The sequence below is a fragment of the Diadema antillarum genome, unplaced genomic scaffold, assembly GCF_040938485.1.
Source record: "Diadema antillarum isolate AM-2024a unplaced genomic scaffold, OU_Dant_1.0 seq00001626_RagTag, whole genome shotgun sequence".
In the NCBI taxonomy this organism is placed as follows: Eukaryota; Metazoa; Echinodermata; class Echinoidea; order Diadematoida; family Diadematidae; genus Diadema; species Diadema antillarum.
The window spans coordinates 322,738-329,059 of NW_027272335.1; positions in this window are offsets into that span (position 1 = coordinate 322,738).

Genomic DNA, 6,322 nt, shown 5'->3' on the forward strand with positions numbered 1-6,322 from the left:
ATTTATGGAGCTGTGTGTGTTTGAGAGAGAATAGTCTTCACTTTCATAGTTGGTTTGCCTGTTCATCAATGTCTGCGCTGTACTAGTATGTAATTCTGTCATAACAAAACATATTCTTAGTGTACATCTTGGGTGTGTTCTAAGTTTACAGATACAAGGGTTCGGATATATGGAGGTAAACTAGCCTGACCTGTCAACCTTGTTTTGATAGGAGTCTTCTGTAGTACCAGTAGTCTTTCACAGCAAGAATTTACCACATTCTTGCAATGTTATGCAGTTGTACTTTGTATCTTAACTTTGATAAATGTTATGCAGGTGTACTTCATATTCTAACTTTGATATACAGTGCATCCCCGTTGTAATGAACATGGTTATAATGCAATATAAATCCAGGACGTAGCATTATAGGCTCTTATGCTTTTTTATTGTTGATTTGTTTGGTCAAAACTAAATTTCGATATAACAAAAGTAAACTGCTGGTCCCGAGGATTTGTTATAACGGGTGTCCACTGTACAACTTTTTTTAAACATAATTATGCTTTTTTTTTTTAATTTGGTGAATTATATCAGCAAATGAGGTGAGATTCTAAATTATTGCAATATCTTAGTATGATCAACAGTACTGCCATGTACATGTGACATTAGAATGTCAATGTAAAATCATATGGGTAATAAATATGTATGTGGTTGATTAGCACACATTTGTGGTTATTTTCTCTGTTCCCTGTGTGAATATTTGTCTTATTATGTGATAAAGTATAATGTCATTCTCACTTCCAAGCCATGTGTAGAAAAGCATACCATTCACTCTAATCATTTCTTGAATGCATGCATGCTGCTGAGCTGCTAAAATGCACATAGATTACCGAGGTGAATTTGATGAGGATGATCTTGGATGAATTGGAATATTAACCCAGGTCATTGTAGGCCCCCCGTATGTCTCCAAACTACAGTAATCATCCGTATTTACACACAATTAAATTTTCCTCACTGAGCAACTTGGAAACATACACTGGTTCTGACAGAAAATCTACATTTAGGTAATAAAGTATATGACACATATACACACACACACACACACACACAGGACACATATTGTTTAACCTGCATGAAGATAATGTATGTACACGTATTTACTTATTTACCGCACAACATATGTCCAATGTGTACACATGTGATTACAGAATGCACTCCTCCCTAATTTACAGCCTGCACAGAAAGCTACTTTCATACACACACATGTTATTTTATCAGCTGTCAAAATGCCTCATTAAGCACATTCAGAATGTGCATGGAAAATCATGAAGATATTAATTTTAGTTGGTTTTAGGATTAGGTAGATTTCTTTTCTCCAAAACAGATACTGTGCAATCCTGTTATGCAACGTATCGTAGTCTTTGGGACTAGCAGTTTTCTTGTGTTACTGTATACTGAAATTTTACTACAACCCAATAGTTAAGTACAGTCAACCTTACCAAAGTCAAATTTCTTTGGACTGAAGAAGTAGTTTTGACTAAGAGAAAATTTGACTGAGGGATTAAAATCAATACAACATAATGAGACGAGGACTTGAAAAGACAGTCGACTTGGGTATTTATTTAATTTATGCGAGGACAACTTAAGGTTGACTGTAAATATAAAAATAAGTAGATGATAATTTTAGGACCTGTATTTTTACTTCCCTGCAACAAGAATATCATTTTAACCTTGTGTGTTGTACTAGGTGTGACAAAAAACATTTCCCACTTTTGATCCTTAATAGTTCAAAACTATACATCAGATTACACTGTCTTTGATAAGAGTAATAGCTGAATAGTGTACAATTTAGTTGGAGGTGATTTGAATATGAGAGCATGAATCAGTTTTGTTAAATCCATGATTAATTCTGAAGTCCAGTTCCAGATTTTGGTTCAAATTTGAACCCTCTGTACAAAATCAAACTTTACACAAGAACCAATGTGTATGTGAGTGTGTGCTTACAATGACACTGAACAATAGACATGAATATCACGAATACCACCTTTTCAGAGCTCTGCTGACTATAGCTTCTGGACTCTTGCTCCAAGGCACATTAATGCTTTATTAATAATTCATGACGGATCGCCCTGGGCACTGCTAGTCTGAATTCATGGTAAAGGGTAAAATGCATGCACATGAAAAAATAAGCACATGTTTTCATGTGCCCACATACACTACATTTCAGAATGAATAAAGACTAGCTGTGATAGTGGAATTTGTCATGAATATGTTATTACAGCATTCCAATCTTGGCCATTGTTCAGGACCACTGTCAGGGTGTTAACCACACACTCTCATACACATCAATTGACTCCTGTGCAAAATTAAAATTTTGTACAGAGGGTTGAAAACAGAGCAAAATCTGAAACCTAACTGAAAAATAAATCTTGAATTTCATTAAACTGATTTGTGCTATCATTCTTAAATCACCTCCAACAAAATTGTACACTATTCAGCTATTGCTCATATCAATGTCAGTGTTATCTGATATACAGTTTTTGAACTATTACAGATTAAAAGTGGGAAATGTTTTTTTGTAACACCTAGTACAATTGCATAATGGGAGTGAACTGTAGCAAATATCCTTTTCAAAGCCAAGAGGAACACATTTAACTGCTGCCATCAAGAACATGGTAAATCTATCACTGGTGTAGGTCCTCTGTCAGCCTTTCATGCAGTCCCAAGTCAAAAAGTATGAGAAAAAAAATTGTGTCTTTAACCCGTTGAGGACGAGTCCCGAGTATACTCCGGCAGGTGTCTATGGGAAATGTGTGTTGTAGCAAAATCAACCCGTCCTTGGAGAGTTTTGGACTACGTTTCACACAACCTACACACAAGTTATTTGTCCAACAAAGTGGTGGCATTTACGTGTGGAACTACCAGTTGTTATGTGACTTTAATGAAAAATTATGATTAAAGTACACATACTCATGAGCAATGTACAAATTTGTAGTTCCATCATTTATTGATAAAACAAAAACGTATAAAAAAGTAATGATATAATATTACATGTGATATAATATGCGGTGTAGGTTTAGCACAGTCATGAAGGTTTATCAAAATAACGGTTGTAATCTACCATTATGTTGCATTACAATGCTTGCACATTGCAATGCAATTCATGAGAACATGAACCTTTCTAGTACCATACAAACACTATGCACAATGAGAAATAAGTTCAGTTTATGTGACTTCATATCTATGTGTACTGCCATGCCATCTTTATTTGCCTGGCCAGTTATCCAGCATAGTATGAGATGATATCAACACGAGTTCCTTCACGAAACAAAATTGAGATGAATCCAGTGAGACCATGGACAGGACAGTGAAAACAACCAACCAATCAAAAAATGAACTGAATTCTCTCCGGCTACTGCCATACAAGAGACTTCTTCATCTACTAACCATGCAAATGACCACCTCCTGTCATCTGTTCATGTCACTTACATAGCAAATGATAAATAGAATTTTCTATACAGATTTGAACTGACCTTTAACACAAAATAATAAATGAAATGAGGATGAAGCCTCTGAGGTATCAAAATTGTGTTTGAACTCGGTGGTAAGGTTAGCTTCATGTGTATTAAAAGCTGAAACACAATGTAGTTCTCAGAACCCAAAAGGGTTTAAATTCATCTTACACCATTTGGACTTTGCTTGCAATATTGCAAAAGGGTCTGCCAGGAAACTGGTCTGACCGACACAATTTGCAAAGATAAGTTGCGTTATAGAGTATTTGAAATCAAACATGGAAAATAATTTCAAATGTAAGACATGCACACAAACTTTTACTCCTAGAGTGCCCTGCCCCTTCAGGTTGGTACATGCACATAGAACATTACCAATATGTGATGACTGACTTGTGCCCAAGCAGTAGCACTGAATCAAATGCACCTAACAAGCTGTCTGTGATTCAAGCATATTGCTACCAATATATTGTAATAAAAATGTAACTGAATATAAAACATTACATGGCAACCACAACTAGTATGCTCTGAGATTGTACAACTTATCATCGCTGAGGTGACAAGACCTTGTATCTGAAATTTTGGTGAAAATGACTTTTTTGGATTAATGGTCAAACAATGGGTTAAGTGATGTCCTGCCCAAATCCCAACTGCCTTACTCCAAAAATGAAGCCACCACAGCATGTGAAAGGAAAGGCTTTCCCATTTGCTTTAGTGCTTTGGCCGCCATGTTTTTTGGCTCTCCTGAACATTGGACATTTTGTAGATATGAGGTCTCGTCGCCCCAGCGACATTATGGCATAGCTTTCTTTGGTAATTTTTCACATTCCAATCATTGCCTAACCGAAAGTGTGGAATCAAAGCATTACTTTGCACATTTCTTATGCATATGCTTTAATTATACAGAAAACCCCACATTTCTGCAGGCATACAACAACTATGTGCTGTCTTCAAACTTCTGATGTAACATATCTTCCAAACATATTGATCTGCATGATATGTTAATACTGAATGATTCATTCTAGTTTCTCTTGCTAAAATGCCAAAATAGCTCATAGCTTGTATCACTCTAAAGGCTCGGTTCATTGCTGTCAAGCTCCATATATCACTCTACATTCTGGCACTTTTTATGATGTGAGGCTAATTGAATGTTACCAGCAACATGCTGCCTACAGCCACATGCCCATCTTGAAGTACAATGCATTTGTACCCTGACTGGCAATACACTCCTGAACACATTGCAAACATTACTGTTGAAGTGGATATTTTCACAAGTAATTTGTCACACTCGGCCAGGTATTGATGAGATTCATGTGTTTCATTCCGTGAAATCAAGACATGAATTACTTGAACACATGTACCAGGAAAGAATATTTGCGTGCTTGTATTTTCACACTGGTTTCTGGTTGTGCGAACATCGCAAACATTTCCAATTGTACAGTACACTGTGAACATGTGGGCATCCTGAAGAGATTAAAATGAAAGTTTTCTTCCTGACTACACATGACTACATAAAAAATGTCAAAGTGTAAATGCAATGTCTTCAAATGTATCACACTTTGTGGCATAAACTTGCAACATTTCAAATCATGGTATCATGATGGAAACTTCACAAGAACAGAAGTTTGAACGCAAGCTCATGAAATCAATTCATGTATTTGTATGAACAATGTCTAGCATGCTCTTTTAGTGTTCGACAATTATTCTTAATGTAAGGCAAAGCATGAATACTGCTGAAAAGGATATAATCAAAGTACATATCAGCTTTATTACTGCTATTGAAACATAGTTCAACTCACAAAATACTTAGCTAAGACATCCAAGAACAGCATTAATCATACGGAAACGTTGGCTTAGGACATTTGTCTGCCAAATGTTATTTTTCCACACTGATTGGCCTCCATCTTATCACACTCACATCAGTGTGCCTACAAAGCATTATCACCATTTATGACAACTGTGACCTGACACAGCCACTGGCAAGTTAGGTTTTACATTGTCCTTTAGAAAATCAGCCAAAAAGGAATAATACTTGAGATTTTTAACATTCAAAGCAAAGTCTTTCAGGAAACCAGTATCCTATAGTTTACCATGGAGGAAGAGATTTTCCATTGGCTTCCATTCATCAAACATCACAGGATGAGGCTTACTGCTGACTGCTCTGCATCTCATCCCTTCACAATCAGGGCACCATTATGAAATTTGTCAGCCCTGACAAGTTGTCAGTTTCTGACAATCACCATGGTAAAAGTCAGACACCAGAGCTTCTCAGCAAATCAAAAGGAAGGATTTTACTGAAGTTGTCAGAGACGGACAACTTGGCAGGGCTGACAACTTTCATGAAACAGTGCCCTGGTCTGTTTTACTTGATTGTCTTTGGCAAAATCATTGAACACCTTTGTATGAATAACTGAGATAGCAAAAGATGAACTTAATCTGATGAGTCTTGCTCACATTAGAGACCAGCTGGTCTGAAACCTCAACATGTGTACAGCCGACTTTCATTAAAACAACATTTCTCTGCATGTACACAAATCACTCTCGATGATCCTTGAGGTTTTTGTGGATTCAGCTTTTCTCATGTTCATTTATTAGTTTTGACTCTCAACTATAGTCCTCAGTTTTGATCTTCATGAGAGTGATGTGAGTGTCTGTTTATTTTTCTTTCATTACCACAAAATTTTAACTAAAGTTGATTGTTTAATTTATATTTGTTGTGTTAAATGTCAAAATATCCACATAAAACAAACTATGATGCTGAAGTCAAATCAAGATATCAAACCACTTTATGAAACATTCTACACCACAAAATATTCTTCACTTTTACCAGTTGATGC